Here is a 26,514-nt window from a genome sequence, read left to right on the forward strand (position 1 = left end):
GCCAGTTGCAAATGAAGCCAATTTACGTGATTCATGATAGTGGCTGTACCTAGTAGCTGGACATATGGAACTTGGCAGCCCTGACCTTTGTAATACAATGAGCAGTGCCAGTTCTTGCCAGTTTCAAAAGGGCAGCAATGGTGACTCCTCATGACCTACTGTGCTCAGTACAATTACAAAAGATATGTTTTGGAATCCCCAGATGCACATTATTGAGAAGTGTTTATATATTCTTTGACCAGATTAAAGGATGGGAACTGATGTCTAGGAAAGAAATGAGCAGAGTTTTATTTTTATTTATTTTATTTCACATTTGTTAACCGGGTTAGTCCAACTGAGTTTGCAAACAAATCCATTTTCAGTGGAGATCGGAGGGGAAAAGTCCCAGCAAACATAAGTAAAGATAAAGGGACAATATAAAAATATTAAATAACAATCACACTACACAATAATTGTAAAAAAGAAAAGGTTATTAACTATTTGCATTACATTAATAGAAAGCAACCCATTTTAGTGGAGACCCAAGAGGAAAGAGCTCCAGCAAACATAAGCAAAGATAAACATACAGGACAAAAACTATTAAAATAACAATGCAAATACAAAATTAATTATAAAGAGAAAAAAACAAAAGAAAAATTAATGAACATTAAGGGTTGCAGTGATAGCAGTGGTCTAAATCTACTACATATAAGAGTAAAAACAAAAAGATAATTGTTCAAAAGAAGGAAGATATACAGACATTGATAGGAAGTGGGGGAAGGAAAGATAAATAGTGTGGAGAATGGGAGGGGGAAGAGAAAGGAGGGGACTGTAGTAGTAGAGCTGAGGAGGAGGTTAGGGTAAGCAAAAGTTACTAACAGAGAAAGATAGTTAGGAGATAAAAGAGGTTATGAAATAGGTTCAGACTAAGACTACCCCCGGGATTCAAGAAGCTCAGCGCAAGGACAGTTTTAGCCTTGCATCGAGCATCCTCACTACAGATAGTGCAGCAGCGGCATATGAATATGTATGAGGGTGCACCGCCACACCCTTGACATGCACAGGAAATGTGTGCGAGTGCAGAGGGCATGTACAAGTGTTCTACAGAGGCGTAAACATACCCCAACAGTTGCAAAACCTACTATACCTACTAGTAGAGCCCGCCTCTATTAGTAAGTCAGTAATTCAGTGTCCATGGATACCGAAATGCATGCTAAGCATACAAGAGTGTTCACAAATAGTGAAATAAAATCAAAGTAGTAAACACACAACCACATAGTGGAATGTTGAGCCATGTCCCTAGAACTTTCACAATTAGATTCCCCGTGTCTCTATTATACATTTGAATCGCTGCAATATCGAAGGTGTAAGCAAAGCACAGCGTGTTTGCACGTCACTGCCCTCCACTAAGCGTAGCTTACACATCAAATTCATTCAAATAGGGAAAAACATGCAGAATCAATGTAAATGTCAATAGTGTGGTATTTAGAACATCTGCCTAATGAACAGGCATTCACAGTTTGAGCCCAACAATAGCACATATAATTTTCCATGTGGAATGAATGTCGTTTTGCTGTAAAACTGACATAAGAGTATCGTATGAGATATTTAACTTAAATATCATTCAAGCAAAGTGACACGGTCATAATGAATAAGGCACTAGTAAACAGGTGTAACCACAAATAAGCAGCAGTAAACATATATAAGTACCAGTAAGCAAGTCTGAGTGTGCTTGCATGGGTCTAATCAGTGCCCAGCATAGGAAATGTATATAGGTATGTACAGATATATAATATATATACATATATATATATATATATATATATATATATATATATATATATATATGAAGAAAGAACAATGTAACAATAAAGCATACAAAAGGAATGAGAAGGGAATCAACAGCAACCCCAGTATTATATAGCGCTGTCAGCGTATATCATATCAAGCTGGGCAGGAGTGAGCAAAGCACTGCTTCTCAGACCACAGGCAGGATATTACCAGTAAGAGTAACATTGTTCATTTGCTAAGTCTACTTTACACACAGAGGGCAGTCCCTGGTGGGACTTCCCAAACACTGATAGGCTATTTGGCCATCCGACCATTACGCAAGCAAGTGCAGGTATGTTCAAGGACTAAATGGTGGGAGAGCCTGAGAATACATGGTTTGGGACAACATACGTGTAGGGCCCCTAAAGCTTGGGAAAGGACAATGTGTGGAGGTGTGTCATGGCTGCGATAACAACTGAACAGTGGATGGTATGCATGTATGTTGAACTCAAGTGGGGTGGCGGAACTATGTGTATAAAATTATGGAGCCAGGTGTGCCAGGGTTGGATGGACTGGTTCTAATTGGACCGCCCCGTGGAGGTCAGTGAGTTTGTTATAAGTATATATGCATACAAACATGCAGACATCAATATGTAGAAGTACATTCTCTGTAACACATTCATTCCATTTGCAGACATAAATAACATGACTGTACCCTTACAAACCTTGACAGTACATAGAATAATAGGTTGTGAATAAGAGGGAAGGGGCGAAACTATAAAATGCAAAAGTGTGTACAATGTCCGAAGTCAGTGCTGTGCTGAAAAAAATCAAATGTGAGGACATTCCCACACATAGAATCATACCTGTGATCTGCCTGCTATGGGAACGCCTATTACTAAACCAGTGTATTTGTAAAAGAAATACGCCAAACACATACATAATTAGGCTCTCAAGTGTAACGTGTGTGTTACCACATAGTCATACATATTAATTTATTGTAGTGTCATGTTAACTGGAGTAAGGATGTAATGAAGTATAGAGTCTAATCTTGACATAAACACATGCATGTCCCATGTGGGACAAGCCAAAAATTGTGAATAGTGTCCTTTTGGTCACTCATGTCACCAATGTTTGTGGACTAAAAGTTTGGGCGTTTTGAGGATACATGGAGTGAGTCAACCGAAGTGATGGGTCTATAGGAGTAGGGAGTGGCCAATGTGTAGTGGTGTGGATATACCACGAATCCAACTGGAGAATGGATGACTGCAATGTTATGGAGGCATTGGAGTGGGTGTTTTGGGAACCAGGAGCCATGGGTATATGGATATATATGCAAATGAAGCAGCACAACAATAGTGTATTGGTTAGAGCAACCGCCTAATGAATGGACATTCCCATTCTGAATCCCACTGCATCACATACCATTTACCATTGGTAATCTGTACATGAACATATTACGACATCTGTCTGCTGTATAACCTGCAAAATAACAATTAAAAGTTAACTGGAGCGAAGTGTCAGTGTCATAATGAATAAGGCACTAGTAAGCAGGTTTAAGCATATATAAACACCAGTAAGAGTGTGTAAGTGTATTTGTGCTGGGTATGCATTGCTTTACAGACACACACACACACACACACACACACACACACACACACACATCTATATATATATATATATATATATATATATATATATATATATGTGTGTGTGTGTGTATATATACATATATATATATGGTTACCTATCATTTCATCGAAAGTTCATTTCATCTAAAGTTCATTTCATCTAAAGTTCATTACATCGAAAAGCATTTTGGGTGGGGCTTCACCCACACCCCCAATGTGGGGCTGTGCCCCCACACCCCTAACTATATATATCAACTCCAGGGTCGCACAACATTGGGGAAGGGGCAAATGCTTACATGTAATGAACAGATGAAATGAACTTTCGATGAAATGAACTTTCTGAAATGATAGGTAACCATATATATATATATATATATATGTGTGTGTGTGTGTGTGTTTAGATATATATATGTATATATATATATATATATATATATATATATATATGTGTGTGTGTGTGTGTGTGTGTGTATATACATATATGTATATATATATATATATATATATATATATACATATATATATATATCTATATATAAATATATATATATATAGTTGCAGACATCATATACATATACGTATATATATATATATATATATATATCTGTGTGTGTGTGTGTCTGTGTTTGTGTGTGTGTGTGTGTGTGTGTGTGTGTGTGTGTGTGTGTGTGTGTGTGTGTGTGTGTGTGTGTGTGTGTGTGTGTGTGTGCGTAGATATACTCAGATATATAGCTATGATAGAAAACAGCACACAAGAATGACATATGTTCACAGGCTATGCCAATGGAAGTGAGGGGCCCAAGCGAGAAACATGAAACACGTAGCATGACCTTCCAACCCCCCCAACCGCACATGGGAAACATACACACAAACAATGTAAAGAGTCCACTGCTCCCCAGACCACAGGCAGGATAAAACTGGGGGGTGTACACAGTGCACCTATGAATTCTAATCTTGGAACACAGACAGGAGCGTCCCTTGCGGGACACCCCAAAAATTGGCAAGACCAAAAGAAGGTGATAAACTGAACATTCTGGCTGGGGTGCATACATGCCCGGAATACAAGGGTGGGAAAGCCTGATGACCCATGTGTCGAGACCATTGTATGAAATGGGTCCTGTGAAGTGGAGAGTGGGCAGTGTGTAGTGGTGTGTCCATAGTTTCATAGTTTCATAGTTTAGTACTAGGCTATCTGCCTGGGGCATTTGTAAGCCTAGCCATAGTGATGTGGCTTTTGCCACCCCATGAAATGGTACAAAAATGTACAGAATAAATTTAGAATACTGTGCCTCTGTCTAGTAGTGACACAATGAAGGTCCCCTTATATAATAGAATTAGTTTACTGTGCCCCTGTCTAGCAGTGACACAGATGTGACCCCCTGGGGTAAACTTACAATCTCCCATCCGCTCATCAAGATTTCTCTTGAAGAGAGTCAGTGAAGGGCTCTGCCTGATATGAACTGGGATCTTGTTCCAAGGCATGGGAAGCCTCTGGGTTATGAATCTATCCCTCCAGCATGTCCTATTCATACTTGTGCCGAGGTTTAAGTCTTTAGCTCTCGTGGTCCTGATGGATTTGGATTTTTTGAGGTGGAGCATGTCCATCAGATCCTGATTGGACATGGCCTTGTACGTCAGGCAGTGATCACCTCTGAGCAGGCGGTATGCTACTGAATAGAGCTGAAGTTTTTTTAGTCTGGCAGAATAAGACATATGTTGGAGACTAATTTACCAAGCCAGTTCCCTGAACTCAAAATAATCTTCCCAAGGACCACCATAAGAGAAGCAAAATGTTAGCTAAAGGGTGATTAAAGGTACTACACTTACGTACCAGTCCGTTTTTTTCAAAAGATATAGTATTGTCAAAGAGTAACTTGAAATTCAATTTCCAATCAAAGTACTTCAAATCCAAAATTAATTCCACCAACTTAGTTCTCTGCATTGGAACAAAGTTAAAAACCTTGCTGAACAAGTCAGCTATACTAGGGTCAAAGTTGGTGGAAAAAAAATTCTGTACAACAAAGTCTCTTTGTCTGTTGATGTATGAGGTATAAACCAAATCACCTCTGGTGTCGTTTGTTGTTTCAATCTCACCTCTTGAATTTGAAATGTCAAAGAAGTCATTACCTGAAATGTTTTTAAGTTCCAGTTGGTTACCCAATACTAGTTCCATCTGGATTGATGTTGTCGCTCATTCCAGTAAGGAGATATGTCTTGTCTTCCCCTCGGTTGATTCCGATACTGTAGACAACTCATCTGATTTCATATCCTGATGGAGCATCGAGGAGGGTCCCACCCTAAAGGAACACGATTCGTCGGTCACTGTTCAGCTCCACTCATCCTAACTTCCTGATTGTTATTCACTAGGCTGTTGGATATGTTGATGTCATTCCCCCGAGGTGGTTTTGGATATGCTTCACCCGCCTGATAGGCCTTGCTGTCTCGCTCCAATTTTTTAACTTTCTGCAACTGGTCATCACTGGCTGACCTATTAACTCTGTCCAATACACTCTTGTAACCTAAACTAGACTGCTCAAATAAAAGATCTTCATGTAATTTTTTGTCAATCTCTATAAGTTCGTTGCGGAAGACATCCATGCAAAGGATGTTATGTTTTATCAACAGTTGCATTAATTCAATCCCCTGGCAATTGAATAAAGCAATTAAGTCCTTGTACAAAGCTGAATCAGAAGTTAATCCACTGGGAAACTTCCAATAGTGAAGATCCTTGGGAACTAGATTTTTCTTGATACAGTCACAAAAGTAGGCGTTCTCAGCCTGTAACTTATGGCATTTAACAAGCTTATTTTTAAAAAAACTGATAATGTTTGTTGAAAATTCCCATTAAGAGTAATATTACGTTTGTTTGGTTGAAATGAAAAGTCTCTGTCAAACCATCTCTGAAAGGTGTCGTTGCTCACACCACTACTTCCATCACTAAAACTACTTTCCATTGCTCCAATGTTGGAATGACCTTGTCCAGGAGGTATGCTGCCATCACTCCCACTTGGCACACCAAAAGGTGCTTCTCTGGATATTTCATGGAAAAGTTGAGTTAAAATGACCATATTCTCCCTTGGGGCATTTCCCAAGGTAAAAGTACATGTAGAAGAACCTGTTCACATGGTGGTACAAAAAAGTGTGGATTCTGTGCACAATGTTGTATGATTTGCACAGACGCAAGTATCAAAATCAACAACATCTATGTTAAACCTTTAGGTAAGCACAGTTGCACTAGTAGGGGAGTAGTTTATGCAGCTTTGTGCTGCACCTGTCAAGGATTTTATGTTGGAAAAACCAAAAGATGTTTGAAAGACAGGATTTATGAGCATGTCAGAAACATCAGAAATTGCAATAACAACAATGCCTTGTTCAAACACGTTCAACAGTTCCCTGGACATGCTTTTAGGTTTTTGGTAGTTGAAAAAGTAATACAAGAAATATGTGGTGGTCCTTGGGAAGATTATTTAGAGTTTAGGGAACTGGTTTGGCAAATTAGACTTAATGCCAACAAGTCTCCTGGACTCAATGATACATTGAGTCTTAGCAGTTTTTTTGAAATTAAAAGCCTACTAGAATGAAGTACACACCAAAAGAGAGAGAGAAAAAAAAAGGGGGGAGGGGTTGTTACCATTGTTGGTTAACTTAGGTTTACAGGAGGTTTGCTGCTACACATATATTTTCTTGATATATATATATATTTTTGATATGTATTGTAATGTGTTTATTTATTTTTAATTTTATTTAGTATTAAGGAGGTAATGATGTTTTTTAAAAAAAATTATAAAATTGATGCTGTATTGTTTTAGGTGCATTTTATGATTCACTTAGCTTATAACTGGATCATCATGGGACATGTTTTTTCTATATAAAATGGCTTAAAACGCAATGTATTGTTATTCTGATGAAGTTAGCTGATTGATGCTGATGAAACCACTAAATAAATTGGAGTTCAACAGTGCTTAGAAAGTTCCTTTCTTGGTTTTCAACAACTGAAGGCATGTAATCTGATGTAATAGGCATCACAAGGTAATATCGTAGTCCTCACTCCCACCCAGGGGTGTGAGTGTCAGATGCAAACACCAAATGCAGTGCATTTGAAAGTGCAGGAGCAAGCAGGTGTATGCCTGTTTGGCCACCAGTATGTGAGTATTACACTGGTAAACAATGTAGAGGCTAACAGAGTGTAAGTAACTGTAAGTGGACGTTAGCATTGCTTAGTTCCACGCAAACCCATGCACACCCGCTCACAACTGCTTTAATGTGCCTTAATTACTCCATATCCAACAGCCTTGTTCTGCCCAGCAGCAAAATAAACAGCCTCTGCAAGGCTCGAAACGAGGACCCTGCACACACAGCTACTGTGATTTATCACTAAGCCATGGCAGATATACAGACATCGGATCTTATCACAAACATATCATCCAGCGCAGTCATTCAACAATATAGGAAATGTATTCCATCATGTAGATGTATGTGTGTGTGTGTGTGTGTGTGTGTGTGTGTGTGTGTGTGTTTATGTCCAGATATAGATACATACATATATATATATATATATAGATATATCAAGAACATCCCATGTGACAACAAAGCATTACAAAGCAATGAAAAGGGAAACACCAGCAATGCCTGTATTATGTAGTGGTGTTGTCCTATGTAATATCAAGACTCCCTCAGACAGACATGTGTCATTAATACACGCAAACATTTGTATATTGGCCAAATACATCACTCTGTGCATTTTATTTACATTAACACAACAGTTCCTGCCCAATCATTATGTGAGAACAGTACTCTTGCAAGGTGCTGTGTGTGACATCATCATCAAGAAAAAGGTAACTGGGGTAACCATACAGGGACCGGTAGTGTTGTGTGTACAATGGGGTTATCTGCATCACGTGTACCTGGAACCTTTAGGAGTCATGTGCATACCAGGATCTTGTGCCTGAGAGACAGGGGTGAGGACAACTGGAGTATGTTGTGATATATATTAAAAGGGTTACACGTGTCCAGTGGACACATGTGTGAAATGGACAGGTATGTATGGGGCAAATGTTGTTCTATGAACCAATTGGCCTTTTGTTTCCATAGGGTGAGAGTGGGATGTGGGTGAAGGAGAGTAGGTATGCTCATGGAGGATAGGTTGGGTAGGATGACAGACAAGAGAGCATACAGGGTCGGTATATGACACATGTGGGGGGGATACACCTTGGAAGGGAAAGGGTGTTCGGCATTCACAAGCCCATGAACACCCAGATGGAAACAGTGGGATGAAGGTCCCCAGCTACGGGCAGCCACCACTGCTCCAAAACAGCTGCAAAGGTGGCAGTGCTGGGGGCTGTCTAGGAGGGGCAGACTCACCCTGTTAATGTGACACTCTGCCCTCGAGCTGGTGTATCTGGCCTCAAAACCCCTTATTGAACCCTTTACACACCACGTCCAGGACTGTACGACAGCGGACATGTTCCTGTCTGGACCTGCTCACAGGGGGGACAAGCCCCATCCTCAGTTGGTTCCACCAGAAGGTGGTGCAGAGCCAACAGAGGTAAGGGTCCAAGGCTGTGCCACAGATGTCCTGGTGCCCAGTGCCATGGCTAGCTGAAGTGGGATAAGAGTTTTTTTTGGGACCTCCAAACCCATACAGCATATGGTGTTGAAGTTTAAACACAGATACGGTTTAGTAATAGTTAAAAGCATTCAGGATTACTTATAACAGCATGCATAGATATGACCATCAACCCAACACAACAGATGGTATACTTTTGCAGAGGGAGCACAGCACATGCATATATACTGCATGACATCTGTTCAAAGTGTAGAAGACTTGTGACTGCAGCTATGAACAGTGGCCCATTATTGGCACATCACTGAGAACCCCAGACAGTGTCTGTCATACCACTGTTTCATGTGACATATGTCCAAAAAGGGATGCGATGGCAGTAACTCATCACTATCACCATGTACTGACTGCAATCCTCACACTATGCTCCTGCAGTTCACAGATGTTTGTTTAGTGAGTAACGCAGGAAACAAATGGTCCACACACTGGCCAGTCCACAGATGGCCCTACAGATGGGGCTCCCTCACAAACAAACCACTGTCTTGTCACTTTTAAAACATGCAGAATACCCATTAACACACATAACTTGTTAAACTGACAGTAGTCTCAATGAAGCATAGCTGTAGTCATGTCTGACACATCCCCCTCCTGTCTTAAGGCTATTTCCCACTGTGTATGTTGTTTGAGGAACATCCAGATATCATATGTGATGCTGTTTACCAAACACCAGATCCAGATACCACTCACAGCGACTGTCATGGGCAAACACCAACATGATGTTCCTAGATATTGTACTGTGTTTCCATGCGAATGGCTATGGGAACATCATCACAGCTGTTCCACATACAATCAGCTAGAGGAGGACTGCAACAGGTGCAGAGGACATCACCTGATCATGACCATCACTTACAAAACACAAGCTGCTGCTGAGCAGGTGTACAACTCCACCTCAACCAGAGAGTGTGTGGGAGGGACAGTCAGAGGCAAAGTACATCAGAGAAGGGCTTGGAGATTAAAATCTAAGCATCATCTGTCACACAACTACCAGTACCGGGGTTCAACCCCCTGACTGACTAATCATTACAATTACAAGTGCATGCACTTACTCCATGTGCCACAAAGCTGACATGTTGGTGTGCTGTAAGAACATATATGTGTGCTGGTGAGTGACATCTGCAACAGAGATATAGTAGACATACATTATGTGTAGCACACATGGCTGTCCACATCAATGGATGTCATTGTCAACACAACCACACTCTCTAATGGACTCACATAGACACACTTTGCCAGGCCCACAAATACACTTCCTAACTACTTAGTTTGCTACACTGCAGAAATGCACAGGTACTACATGCACCACAGGGGATATCCAAAAGTTCTATGGGCTAGAGCATGTGAACATGTCTGACATCAGTTGGTATGCCAATGGGAGTTATACTGGGTGCGACTGTGGTTGGAGGCATCATACCACACATGCAGACACAAGGTGCCAGTACTGACATGTATGTGTGCATTGTTTCATGGGTGTGTAGTGTTTGGCTGTGCAAGATAGTTGTACAAGGTTGGGTGAGGGGTAATCCTTGGCATCACGCCACACAACAATGGTGTGCAGTGTGGCACAGGGGTGTAGTTTCTGCAATGTCCCACACAAATGGGTATTATATGAACTGTCCTGACATCCTGATTACCATTGTGTATGGCCATAGGTTTGCAATGCATGCCATGTCTGTGTTTGATAGTCCTTGACATGGGCATTGCTTGGGATGTGCACATCCCACAGTAATGTACAGTGACATGTACAAGTGTACCTGGTTTGGCTGGCACATGTTGTGTACACAGACTGTTATCCTCAGATATGCCAATACTGGCCTGGTGTGGCAGAACCTACTTATAGACAGCAGGTTGACCCTGCACCTGCATTGATAGCATGATACAGGTATTCCATGGTGTCAGTGGCATCAGTCCATACAGGGCACATGTGTAAAGCATTGTATGGCCTCTGTGGATCACATGTGATGGCACCATAGATGCTGCATGCATCCAGTGGGGAACATAGTGAAGGCACATTTTCCACAATTATGTGCCTATTGTACTGCTGTGCAGGGTGCCATGCCCTCTGCAGCCCACTGCAATCACACCATGCCTACTATCTGTTATCAATGTGCAGGGTGCTAGCAACATAGCTGGATATTCTAGGCAAGTGTGTTTGTGTATGACACATGGGTTCAGAACGTATTCCGGGTAATAGTAGGGTTGCATACTTTGTTCACCAGGACTTTTGCCAGATGTAGGGGTATGGCTGGCCAACACAGTCCCTTGGCTGAATAACATATGTACTCCTCGTGAGGTGGACATTGTGACATATAATACGGACACCATATAGGAAAACTACAAAATCCACTCCCCAACATGTCCAGTGGTTAGACACTTACCACCACCTCCACACAGGCTCTGACTGTCAAACACACACACACACACACCTGCCATGTCTTGAATAGAAGCCATACCTAACTAGTGTATCACACTACAGCATTACACAGTTACAGCATGCACTCTGGAGATTACTGGGTTACAACAGTCCGAGAGGTGTATTACTAGGGGGTTGACAACAGCAGGATTACCAAACGTGGTTATGTGAATTGTAAAGTGTGTGCATACTCTAAAAAGGATTGTTCCTTTCTAAGACAGATAGACACAGACACACACACAGTTAGCCTGTCTGGGATTAAAACACCTACCAATGTAGTTTAACACACTACATCAGTATGCAGTTACAGCACATGCCATGGAGATTACTGGGTTACAGCAGTACCAGAGGTGTATTTGTAGGTGGGTGACATCAGCAGGTGTGCCAAAGAAGGGCATTTCAAGTGTACTGTGAGTTGTACATGTCTGCTACCTGCGTGTACCCGCTGCTTACTGTCAGGAAAACACATTTACACCTGCTTACAACTATCTTATGCAGTCCTAATTGACAGTATCAACAAGGCTTGCAGGTCTTGAACCCTGGACCATGCACACTGAGGTCACTGGATGTACCACTAAGCCATCTGGGTTGTATACATGTTGCATGGAGTCTATAATGCACATCTTACTACAGGTATTCCACAGTACTGAAAACAAATGGGACAGTCACTTTGTGTACATATGTGCAGTACCCTTGAATGTACAGTACTCTGTGAAACAACAAAGACAAGTGTACATCTGTACAACTGTCATAACTACATATATCTATCTATCTATATATATATATATATATATATATATATATATATATATATATATATATATATATATATACCTATGGGATGTGCACACACACACACACACACACACACACACACATATATATATATATATATATATACATACACAGACACAGCTATAGCTATATATATATATATATATATATATATATATATATATATATATATATATAAAAACGTCTGAACACCCTTTGTGATACAGAAGGGTTCCAAAGGAACTGTCATGTACACAAAACAGAGGCATCGCTTGTGTTATAACATTTAAATCTCCAGAGAAGGAATGGTTGTTGTGTATGTGGAGTTTGGGATGGGGAATGATGGCTAATGTAATCTACCCCTGGGATTGTGGAGTTAGGGTGGGGGAATGATGGGTATGGACTTACACCCCAGTGACCACGTCTGTGTCACTGCTCGACAATGGTACAGGAAAATAACATACCCAAATGTAGTCGTGCTTGACTGTGTATTCTTTACCATTCCTAACTATGTAATACTTTGTAGACACCGGTCACCACAGATGGCTACCATGGTGTGCTAAAAGACATTATACATGTGTGTGCCTGGCTACAGGGTAGTCACACACAGAAACACGCACACACTTGCCAGTATTGTGCATACACATCTTGCCTATGTAAAGGTAACTAGTACAGTAGTATGCGGTTGGGGTATGTGTCACAGAACACATACAATTACACTTACTCTGATTCCACTTCTGAGATGGGTGACATCACAGGACTGATTACTTGCAGTGGGGAGGGGGAAAGAGAGAGGTTTAGCAGTTGACAAGGAAAAAGGCCAGTGCAAAAGGAGGTATCTCTTTGGAATGCAGCAAAACCCACTGTCATGACAGGATGCAGACACAAATACACACACACAACCACACTCAACCATTTGCTGACACACACACTCAGGTATTTGTTGACACACACATTCAGGCATTTGCTGAGACACACACACACAAACACACTCAGCCATTTGCTGACACACACTCAGGCATTTGTTGTCATACACACACGCACACAGTTGGCAGTGGTGGGATCAGAACTCCTTTCTATCTACAGATCACTGTTACAGTACTCCACAGTTATGAAACATGCCACAGAGATTACACATTCCAAGGCAGTCAGACTGCCCTTCTAAGATTGAGGACAACAACAGGGAGACTGACAGTCACAAAGTACATAGCTGTAAACCTGTGTGTTTAAAGTAGGTGTCCATTGCAACCTGTATGCACAAACAAGACACATCATCTGCAGGTAGGCCTGAGAGGTATAGTTGTAGCACAACAGGAACCTGAACTGGAGTATGGCCATCTGTGGAATGGACAGCTACTATCACTATACAGGGTTACAGTGGGCATGCTCATACACTTAGTAACACAGGGCTGTATGGGATGCACTATGATTGCAACTACACAAGGTTATACTGGGCATGATCATACACAGTAACAAAAGGTTTGTTAGATGCACTGACTCAAATTACACAAGGTGGCAGTGGGTACGCTCATACACTTAGTAGGACAGGTCTATTTGGGATACACTCCGATTCTAACCACATAAGGCCACAGTGTGCATGCTCATACACTTATATGTACAGAACACATTGTAATGGACTCCTATTGTAAACACACAGGTTTACAGCTATGTACATCTTACCTGTCAGTATATATGCACATCATACTGGTTTACTACCTGATACCTGTATGTGGCCGGTAAATGATATATCTGTGTCTGTGTTGTGTGATACACATGCATACATGTACATGAAGTACTGACATATATATGTTAACTATACACATTCATGCATGTGTGGACATGACAGACAATAGGTTACCTGGGACACACAGGTGGATGCTATCTACAGCATGTGTCACACACCTTGCTGCCCTGAAAGGCATACATTGATAGCAGGTTGTGGACAGTGGCATTATACGTGGAACAGTGGCATGTGCAAGCATAATGTGTGAGACACATTGTGTAATAGTACTGAGGTGCAGGTGTCAAGATGACCTCTCCAGGCTGTGTTAGTAGTTGTCATTATTAGCAAGACTGCTACCCTAAGTATATCTCACATTGGTCATATACACAATTTCTGCTGCTGTCCGTCACTTTACATGAGGCATTTGCTACTAAGCACATTACTGCCACTCACAGTTATGTTACAGTATGAGTGTCAACTGCTAGACCAAAACAATGAGCCAATGTCCTGCTGTTATTATGAGGTTGTCCAGTGTCTGTCATTCCGGGTTGTCATGACTGAATGATGAGCCTTCAACACAGAGCACATGCATCCATGTTTCACGTGTGTGTGGATAATACCTAGGTTGCATTTACCCATATAGCTGCATTCCGAGGCAAATGTCCTACACCCAGAAGTAACACCCTGGCACCTTCAAGACAATTGCACTGGATGCTTATGCTAACAAGTGCTAGATGTGTGGCTTTAGTAATCCATTTGCTCACTGTAGAACCTACAATGGGGAATACTGACATCTGTGCAGTGAGGAACACTTGGCTGAAGGCTCTGTAGTGCACTATTGCACTACCACCATATAACTCAGATCCAGACATGTGGGTCATAACAGTTGTATGGACCATTCCAGGTGGTGGTGTACACATATTCATAAAGGCTACTCACATGTAAAGACCACTACTCTAACATAACGCATCACAGATAAGTCAGGTACAGGTGACAGTGGCAAATGCTACATTCCAGGTTGTATCCCCATATACTTCCACCACCTTGTCCCTAGACTACCAACACATACATATGTGGTATGACATAGTATGGTAGACCACCAGATAACCATTGACTGGTGGACTGTACCTAGGCGTACATCAACTGTGCAAAGTACCCATGTACAGACACAGCTGCATAATGTGTTATGCAATACAATAATACCACTGTTTGTAACCAGCTCAGTTGTACACATACCAGGGTCCCTCAGATGTTTTCAGCATTAACATGGTTGACTGTTGCTGTACACCAGTAAACAACACCCTCATGGTTGGATATGACCTAACTGTACCTGCCCTGGATATGTACATCCCGCACTCATACAACATAAATGACATTACCATAGCTTTCATTATCCTTTCTACATACAGGTGGCTACAGTCATTACACACACATGCACATGGCAGATAGCATGCTAACAGTAGATAAGGTTTGATATCTATGTTAACAGAGGTAATATTCCCTCTCTACTGTCACACATGATACCTATCATATCATACAACACCCCATGTGGCATGTATGTCATTAGACATGTCCACCTAACGCAATGCCTACAAACATACCCAAATAACAGGATCATGGGACCTATACAAAGCCTGTATTGACAGACTCAGGGAAATCCAGCTCTGCTCTGTATGTTCCTGAGTAGTCACATGTGATATGTTCATGACATGTACAGCCATGTGTGGCCACAGCTCCTACATATACCCCATGTCAACAATTGCAAGCCATGCATGCTGTGTGCTGTCTGGACATTAGCCTTAGTACCACAATAACCAGTACATGCTGGGGTGAGATGTTTACAAGCCACAGACCTCGCACTTGCTTGAATGAGTGTACTGTCTAGCTCTAACAGAGCACACTGCTGGCACTCTTCCAGTAAACATGAGGTGTGTGTGGCAAATATGATGTGCTCACTGTTCACCATTACAGTGCCCTGGCTTCACCATGGCACTGTCAAGTAACAGTTTGTAGGAGCATGACATGGAATAATGATGTGTGTGTCTCACTGATATGTGCTGTTGTCATATATGTACACTTGGCTACTCGGTGAAGGTGGTGGTGTCTTACCAGTACATGAATACAACATCCATTATGGTGTAATGCTTGGCTATGTTTCACACATGGTGTGGGGAATGTGTGGAATGTATCTTCTTGACCTGCTAGTGCACTTACTGATGTAGACCGCATATGTGTGCATGTATTGATGTTTGTCTAGATTCCATGTGTGTGCAGTGTCTGATGTCTGAAGATGACTGCTGTCTTAGTACATCCTGCTGTTGCAGTACAGCCTCAACATTGACAACTGTATATGGTGATATGCTCTAAGTACAGTAAGCCATACATGAGGTATGGACAGATGCTTGGACATGACTACTAAGTGGTGGGGCTTCTTTACAGATGAATGATTACTGAAGACTGTTCACTGGTGTGTTACAACCAGTCCTACAATAACCTGTGTAACTGCCAAGGTCAGGTTTTGTTAATTGAAGTGAAAGACAGACAATGTAGAATGCTGTAAGGGTGACACTGAAGGCAAACCTCATGACACCTGTAACAGTAATACCTCCCCTGTACATATATTGGGCATATATCAGTACAGTTGGCAAAGGAAAGAGTCAGTATGCTTTGTACTGGATGCAATAGTGCTGTACTTCTGTAATACCTATCATGAGATAGGCAGGTGTTTGATTCACAGTACTGGCATGTGTGGGTGTGTGTTAGTCCATATATGTCACATATGGTTGGGAATACATCCCACATGTTATCACTCTCCTGAACACTGTTGTTGACACCTGTAGTGAAGTGTAGAAAGAAAGCATAGGCAGGTGGTTGAACCTCACACACGTAAAAAAGTCTGCATGTGTGTGACATAGGTGTATATCTTTGTGAATGCTACAGTGTGTGTGTGTGTGTGTGTGTGTGTGTGTGTGTGTGTGTGTGTGTGTGTGTGTGTGTGTGTGTGTGTTTGTGTGTATGGCTGTCCGTGTGTGTGGCTGTCCAGTCCCTGGAGTGAGGCTGTATTTTACCATAGTGAAATGTTAATGCCCCCTCCCCCCCATCCACTCAATGCAATCTAGCATCCCTTTTGATATCATCAATCATAGACTGGCATTCTAACCGCCTGTTAACATGTACACCCTGGGGTGTGACCTGTTGTTACATAGCCTACTGATGGACCCCCCCTTCCCACATACACTTACTGCACTGTAGTATCCCTGTCGATGCCCTCAATCGTAGGCCATTCTGACTACCTGTACATGTGTAATCTCTGTGGTGCGTCTTGTAATTGCGTAGTACTAAAATGATGATATGCACATAGGCAGGGGTTCTCATCCGAACACTGGCAAGTGTGTGTGTGTGTGTGTGTGTGTGTGTGTGTGTGTGTGTGTGTGTGTGTGTGTGTGTGTTGTGTCAGAGTGTGTGTTACTGCGCCTGTGAATCCCTGGCAATGTGGGTGGGTCTCTGTTTGCATGCTGTCATGGCAGTGGATATTATTGCTTCCCAATGAGAAGCCACTATTTCCATTGGCCTTTACTCTTGTCATCCGGCATACTACTCTTTTACATCCTCCCCACTCCAGGTAACTATACCTGTGATGTCACCCACTATGGATGTGATGGCTCTGAACACAGTAGCTTACTACACAGCTATCATGCTCTTGGATCATTAGAACAGTAAACATAATTGAAACATGGGAGAATATAACTGCAATGTGGAAGCTACAAAGTGCATGAAGGTATTGTCATACTGACCTGTGGCTAGTCACCATGTACATATGGGACACTAACCACAAACACCGACATCTCTGGCACATGCAACTACACCTGAAAGAGGAAGGCAGAACGTCAAGATCAACATGCTGTTAGTGTTGTTACACATGATACATACTGGCAAAAGTACAAAATGCATTCTAAAACTGTAATACATTGTATGTCTGCTGCCTGTCAACACTACTCAATAATATTAATCTACAATTGTCTGCCTAGTATGTTCACCCTGTGCGTCACAGGCATCATCATATGCACAGGGTGATAATGTTTGCCAGAGGCCTAGGCTGCACCATTAGATGACATCATGTGTGTGTGTTAGGGCCTGTGGTATCATTGGGCGTGTGTGGATGTTATGCGTGTGTGTGTGTTGAGGTGGCCTACATTTGTTTCCGGTGTGTGTGTATGCATGCACACAGGTCTGGCATGTGGCTGGCCTACACAGGGGTATTATTGGCAGCTGCAGACTGTACAAGGCAGGTTGCACAGTTCACAGTGTCCGGCCATGGCCCTATGACCTGCACCTGCCAGGGGTTGCACGGGCACTACCAGGCAGAGGTCCAGATTGGGTACTGTTTGATGACACATGTCCACTGGAATCTTGTCCCTGTTGGGACCATCCAGGAACATGTGCATGTGGCCTGCTGTGTCCTGGTGTGGACTGCACAGCACCAGCTGCACTGCTGCTGCTACCACCACTATGGGAGCGGGCATGTGCAATAGCATGTTCACGTAGACCTTCAACAGGTGATGTAGATGACCTACGTCCACGTACCCAACACCTCAATCCCACCAGATGTACCAGGACAGACATTCCACGCTTGAGGATTGACATGCCACGGTCAAGGACTCCCACCATGTCACCCAATAATCTATCCAAAACATCGGCAAGATGATGGTGAGCATTTGCAACTGCCTGGATGTTGTCAGTTAATGAATGCACAGCAACCCTCTGAAGCCTCAGACCTTCTATGTTGTGCTATTCAGCACATGCCTGTGCCTCCATTACAGCCAGAAACATGCATCTGGTGACTCCAGCTGATGTGCTTTGTTTCACAGGGGCATGTTGGCCAGGGTCCTCCTTCGAGCAGCGCTGGGCACATGCCTGTGCGGGACATCACCAGTCAGTTGACTGGGATCATGGTGTGCAGGCACACCTTCCATAGTCTCCACATTTCCCTGTTCCATGCTACCACCCACCAACTGTCCTTCCTCTATGGCCAGTGGAGATAGGGTATGTTTAGGCAAGGGAACTGCGTGTGAGGATGAGGGAGACAGGTGGAATGGTAACCAATGGCACAGATTCAGCCACTGACAACCCTGCCTGTGCCTCAATCATACTATCATTATCACTGCTAGAGTCTATGGGGACACTAATATCAGGTGGACCACAGGAGGACAACACACCTACATCAACACCTGTGAGGGGAAGACAAGAACTGCACATTACAATTTATACCAGGCACACAGACAGGCAGGCAGACAGACACACAGACTCACACACAGACGCACAGACACAATGGCACACAGACACACACACACACACAGACACACACACACACACACACACACACACACACACACACACACACACACACACACACACACACACACACACACACACACACACACACACACACACAGACACACACGCTACATGCAGGTGATATGGCAGATGGCATTCAGCTTAGACAATTATAGTTTCAGCTTAGACAATTATAGTGGTAGTTATCATACATCCCTGAGTTGCACACAACAGCATGCATGTGTTATAGCAGATGGCATGCATCTTACACAATTATAGTGGTGGTTAGCATATATACCTGTATTGCACCATTTGTGTTAGTAGCCTATGCCCCATACCTGCAACACAATACATGCACTTTGCACCATTGCACCGCACTGCCATGGTGTGTGCAACATACACCACATGTTAACAGACCATCGTTAACCTTTGTACATCTGCCTATGATGCTTTGTGTTGGCAACTGCCCCTATGTGTGAGGACATGAGCAGTAGGGTATGTCAACTGCATACTATGTTTGCCTGAGCCCTAACTTGCATATCTCCCCAAAGCAGTGCATGTCTGTTCAACATTATTCTGCCTACTCCTGAGCTGCATCTAGACATTGTGCATGTGGCTGTACACACATTTAAAAATGGCTGTCCCTACTTTGCACTGGTGTCACAGACCAGCACAGGTTTACAGTGCACCGGCCTGCTGTGTGGCATATGACCCCTGCACATATGCAACCATATTACTGATGCCTGGCAACTATGCCCACACATGGCTAACTTAGCAGTGCTCTATGTCCCAGATGCCATCTGTGTACCTAACACACATGAGGAGCAGACATGTCAGTGATGTCTGACACAAGCAAGGTGAATGTCCTGTATCCGTGGCCTGATGTGGTTGTATGTGTATGTTTTGCAACACATGTATGTATTTGGATACTGTACAGGTGAATGCTTTCATGTCATGACACACTCAAGATGTTCAAGACATGTATTTATTTATTTATTTATTTATTTATTTATTTATTTACATTTGTTGACCGGGAGTGTCCGACTGGACGTAGGTCCATTTTCAGCGGAGGCCTGGGGAGAAAAGCTCCACAGTTAAAATAAACAGACCGTAGTTACAGTGGATTACATAGCGATTAACAATTTAACATAGCAATTACATACAACATATTTACAGATGAAGAACACAGTACATCAGTAGACAACTAGAATCTTTATCTGTGAAGTACATAACAGACATTAACAAATGTTACAATAAGAAGTTCCTGCTGTATAATAAGTACTAGGCTTATGAGCATCTGAGCTTGCTATAATCAAGGTAGTTAGTGGAGTGGAAAGAAAGGTAGTGGTTGGATGGGGTGGGTGATATTAGAGTGGGAGTTGCAAGGGCATAGCCAGCATGTTTTTAGATACGCTTTTAGTAAAGTTTTGAAGTGGGTGCATGATGGTACGTAGGTAATTGTGGGTGGGAGGGAGTTCCATAATTTGGCTATGGTGCAAGAGAATAGTGCTTCACCAGCAGAGTTATTGATCTGCAAGTGATTTTTGTTGCTAGATCTTAGAGGTCTGGTGGTGTGATAGGGTTGGAGTAGATTCTGGAGGGATGGGACATGTTATGTGGTGGTTCATGTTCTGCCTACACAAGCTGTGCACAGGCCTGTATGATGTTTAGTGTTTCACATCTGCAATATCACCATTACACGAAGGCCATAGTTGTATTGTGTTCAGCCAATGTACAACAGGGTGTACACACATGTACATCACTTCTACTGTGTGTGTTGCTTCATTTCTCTGGCCATCCTCCATGGGCATGTGTACACATGTTCTGTCCAATGGTTGTGATGGCCATCTTATTTCACATGTCAGTGTTATTGCATATGACATACACCCATATATGTCATATGCTCCACTGAGGACAGGGTTATGCAGACAAAGGGTGGTATGTATGGTATGTGAGACATGTTTTGCAGGATAGTTGAGCAGTGTTGCAGTCATCCCACTACATGTCATGGACATGTCAGATAGCATGTGACATTGTGTGACATTCATAGCAAGGGTATAATCCGCAAGGGTGTATCTTGTGGGCCGGTCATACTCCAGCTCCAACACATTTAGAGTGTGTGCACACATATGCTTTCTGTACAGTACTGTTCATATTCCCAACATGTCTAATGCTGATATGTAGTAACTGTCACTACAGTGAAACACACCTCCACCATTGTATTCACTTTTGTCCACACATCTGGCAATGACAGTTTGGAAGGTTTAGTGTAGGTGTTTCATATAGTCTTCATTGTTTCACATGGGTAAACACTGTGATGCAATGCAGGTCTGACCAGTGTCCATTAAGAGGACCACCATACATTATGTGTATGTGTGTTATGGCAGATAGCAAGCAATTAGTATGTTCCATGCATTATCAAACCTTGTAAATAATAACAATCTCACCTGACACAGGCTGCTGTTGCTGCAAAACACCAGAGGTAGCTAAACAGGAGTGTCACAGCAGTAAGATCATTATCCACACCTGCGTGATAGCTACAGAGTGCAATGTCCATGTTAGCACATAAGCCAGTACAATACACTATACTATGGAGTATGTACATCTGTGCATACATAGAGTAGCAGACTATAGTATGTGGCATGTGTGCATACATGCCTTGCATATTATGTTACATTACATATTGTACAGTAACACATGTAACTATGTGTAATATAGTTGTGTTACATGTGCAGTAGTGACTTACCAGGCAACTCCAGACTCAGTGGTTTAGAGACACCCACCTTCCCAATACCAGCTAAAGCTTGTGGATGGAGGTCTGCAGGTGTCCCCAGGTTGGCCAGTAGCTCCTCGGTATGTATGAGTGGCGGCTGAGTGAGTGGCCCCCCCACCTGTTGCACCTTGTTCCCTGATGATTGTATTAGGACACTGTTTTGCCCATCTTATGAGGTCAGGGCAGTATCAGCGCACCTGCTGATAGGTACGATTGAGACCGCCAACATCATTTACCCTCCTGCAAAGTTCCTCCCACAGGGCATCCCACTGCTATGCATCCTGTGGCACATGGCTGAAGAGTGTTGTATGGTTGTCGAGGAGGTATGGGATGAAGACCTCATCCTCCAAGTGGCTGTACGCTGGCAGTCTGCTACATGGCATACCTGGAAGACATAATGATGGAGACAGGTCACAGTAACTCACAGAGAAGTACAGAAGTACAGCTGAACATACATGTGTATCACATTTATTAAGATTACAAATACGTCTTTGCAAATCTGCATGACACTAACACCGCTGACATGTATAAGTCACACACATTTGACACTTACTGGCGATGTGATGTTATCACCATATATGTGTGTGTGTGTCATGTGATGACATTGCTCATACACCATGTGGATGTTATCTTGATGTGGACATGTCTGTTTGCCTGTACTGGTGTCTTTACCTATCAGCACATGCCTGGATGTGTTCACATTAATGCAATCACCCTTAATGCTGTCTTTATGTCACATATATAGTCATACATAGCCATTAGGGACATGACCTGTGACCCTGCAGACTTGGAAGCATGTATGTGGTTTGCCATATACATCTACATGGCACTGCATAGCTGTGTAGCATCCTGACATGTATTGCCTGTGTTGCACATGTATAACACATGGGACAATAGCTAGCCTGATGGTATTTGCAGGGTTGGATATCAACTATAGCATGTATGGTCATAGTGAACTAGTAGGCTATATGCCCTGGGCCATTTATGAGCCTATGCAGACAGGTTACCTAGCTGTAGGCAACAGACAGGTAGGTTTCAGTGGCCAGTTCAAGCAGTGCCACAGAACTGATCCACAGGGTTACTAATATATTTGGCATGCGGTCATCACACCATGTCACAGAGAGGGGCGATGTGCAGCTTCGCTGGACAGGGATGCATAGTATGGCAAGAGTATGTTAAGTCTATGGGACAGAGATCTGTCAGGCATGTTGTGATCCTTGTAGTGGAAAGGTGGATGCCCATGAAGTATCTGTTTATTTAGGATCTGGATGTGTTAAGTGTAGCATGTCCAACACCTGTGGGTTGGACATGGATTTATTTAGGGTAGGCTGCATGCTATATCGTGCAGCTAGGGATTGGGAAGTGCAGTGTAGGCCATCTACACATGGGCAATAACCCTTAAAGGAAATATGTGATCTATTATGGGTCACACGGGTGTTGAGTATGGCTGAGCAATTATCTGTATATTCCTGCATGGTACCCTGTCATGATTAGGGGTGCCACATACAACTACCTGTCTGGTGTGGTGAAGTAACTATCAAAGGAAAGAGTACTGTCCAGCTGCATCCCATACACACAGTTGCCATTATGTTGACCGCTGCCTAGGTGGTAGTTCTTGGGTACAGGGTTTGTACCATAGGGGATGACAATGCAATACTTATCTGTCAGATTGTGGCCATACGTCACACACCACACATCTGACACACCAAGGCCCTTCTCTATGTTGAACACAGCACACATTGAGTCAACTATTGCACCTAGTTCATAGTCATTTGCAAACATTAATAGGCTGATGCCTTCTGTGTTAGTCTGTGTGGTATAGATAACAAAGAGGGGGAGTACCAGGAATGAGCCCTGTATTACTGTGGCTGGCACAGGTTTGATGTGCGTGTATTAGTCAGGCACCTTCTGTAGTGTTGGTTCTGCCAGAAGTCCAGTTGCCAACCACTCCAGTGACATAGGAATATACACTTAGTTTATTGAGTATAGCTGGAACACAGTATGGGTGATGGTGTCCTATGACCTGGCAAGGTCATGATATGCAATGTGAATTAACCCTACTGTCATCTACATCTGTACCAAGTGCATCAACTTCGTTGATCATGGTTCATGGCCTTACAGACCAGACTCAGCAGGGTAGTTGTGCACTATTTCCCATTATCAATGGTGTCTCCCCCTTTGTGGGGTGTGATTACTGTTCCTGTGCACCATTATGTGTACACAGTCTGACATGGAGCTATGATTGAACATGATGTGTATGTGGATAGCTGAATGTTCTTACATTTGTGTAGAATACACCGTGTGATGTTAACAGGTCCCATGAAAGCTGTATGTATGGCTTTAGAGAGTGCAGCTTTACCTGCATAGTCGTTATTACAGGGGCCCTGTAGTGTACATGGATATATTACTAAGTGTACCAGTTGGGGTATGGGAGTGGGCTTAGGTTCTCCAAGACCCTATCTTGATGAATGGGTGCTATTTCTATAGGTGCAGTACTTCCCATGCCATAGTGCTGTGCAGCATGGCAGGTCTTGTCATTGCCATTACAATTAATGACACAGCTATAGAATGCTCTGAGATTGGCCTTATAATATGTGGCTGATTACTTTCACAGTAGCTTTGTGTGGTTTTATATGGTGTATCTACATCTTACTGAGGCTGACCAGGGATCACCTACACTCATGTATGTTCACTCTTGCAACCATTACTATCTTCTGTGGTACAGTTCAAAGCATGGCACCACCAGTTTGCCTTCTTGTTTGTGTTGGGTTGAAACCTGGTTCTGTTTCAGTGGCACAATCACTGCACATATGTGACTGCTTAAGGTTTATTTGTGTAGGATTCAGCATTTGCACATGTATTGTCCATCTGCGTGGGTGCCATGACAGTCACCACTCTGCTCTTAGGAAACATAACATTGGCATTGGAGACTAACTATGTGTAGCATACTGTTAGCCCTGTTTGTGTGACTACTGTGATCCAGGTCAGTGGGGTCGATGGAATCCAACATGCACTGAGCGCAGGTGTTGGTACATGAGGAGTTTTCCCAGTTCATAATAGAATAGTTGAGAGTAGCCATTATTATGGCTCTGTCTCAGACCTAATCTTCCCCATTATAGCACATTATGACAGTTGGGAAATCCGCAGCCTGGTGGGTGATCTGTCTCAATGTGCAAATTGAATTCCACTTTGGCACAAAGGTAGTTGCTCAGCATAATGCATCTGAAGTTATGCAAGTGCAAATAGCGTGGGGGTGTACTGGTGGGTGATCCGAAGCAAGGTGCAATTTGAAATCCACTTTGGCTCAAAGGTAGTTGTTCAGCATAATGCATCTGAAGTTATGCAAGTGCAACTAGTGTTGGGGTGTACATATCCTTCAGGAATAGGGACACAGCTGCGGCCCGTGTGTTCCAATAAAGGATAATGGGCAAGAGGTGAGGAATGTGTTATAACATGGTCATGCAGGTGTGCTCTCCAGAGCATTTAAACGTCTCAGCCACTGTACAGATATGTTCTCCATGTTAGGGATTCACATATGTGTGTCTGTATAGTGTTTCTGACATGTATCATTGTGTAGCGAGACCCGCAGTTTATTGCCAGGCTGTCCCTGTAACAGAAGTGGGCCTTCACTTGAACTGTGCATGATGAAGGCACTATAGGGGGAGCATGAACCCTAGGCAGTATCCAGATTCCAAGGAGTGACAGTTGCAGGCCCTGTCTGGCAAAGCATCATGGTCTGTCAACCATGTTATCCCAGGCAGACAGATACTGGATACCCTTTGACTTGCACAACTACACTAGACAATTGTGGAATACAATCCTTTTGTCCCTGTACTGCAGCATCATTCTGGCCAATGGCAGAATGCTATCCAGGCCTTGGGACATACATGCATGGGCTACAAGACCTGACAGTTCCTACATGTGTTTCCATGCAGTCCAGGCTACTGCATCACAGGTCCTGCATAACAACATGGGATATGCCAGAGCCATGTGTATAGATCAAAAGGTGGTCAGAGTGTATGGGTATGTGGCTAATCATGGCAGACAGGCAACTGACAGTATGTATGCCCTCGTATAGGTTTTTATGTAACATAGTGCTAGAGTTAGCATTCACAGGTTAGTACTGTTGGGCATGTTCCCAGCCATGTGTTCTGAAGTGTGGCACAATTATGCAAACTATGTCATACAGTTTGTGTATTTTTGTGTCTGTCTCTACCTGCTTGGGGGGGTCACTTGTTTGTCCAGATACTTAGAAGCATCTGTGAATGTGAGTGAGTTCTGGTAATTTACTGTGTTCTGGTAAGGGTATGTGTTGGTTGTGTTGATGAGCTGCATGTGTTAACCTACACCTCATGACTGTCCAGTCCAGTCAGGGCTGTAGACTGGGATGCCTTCTAGCTTACCCCTGAAGCTGCATTGTAAACAATGTGTGAGGCGTGGTATTAGGTGGGTTTGGCAGTGTACAGGGCATGCAGATTACATTTCCCCAGGATGGCCACA

Source organism: Protopterus annectens, chromosome 4.part0 (assembly GCF_019279795.1).
Source record: "Protopterus annectens isolate FY-2018-M chromosome 4.part0, PAN1.0, whole genome shotgun sequence".
In the NCBI taxonomy this organism is placed as follows: Eukaryota; Metazoa; Chordata; order Ceratodontiformes; family Protopteridae; genus Protopterus; species Protopterus annectens.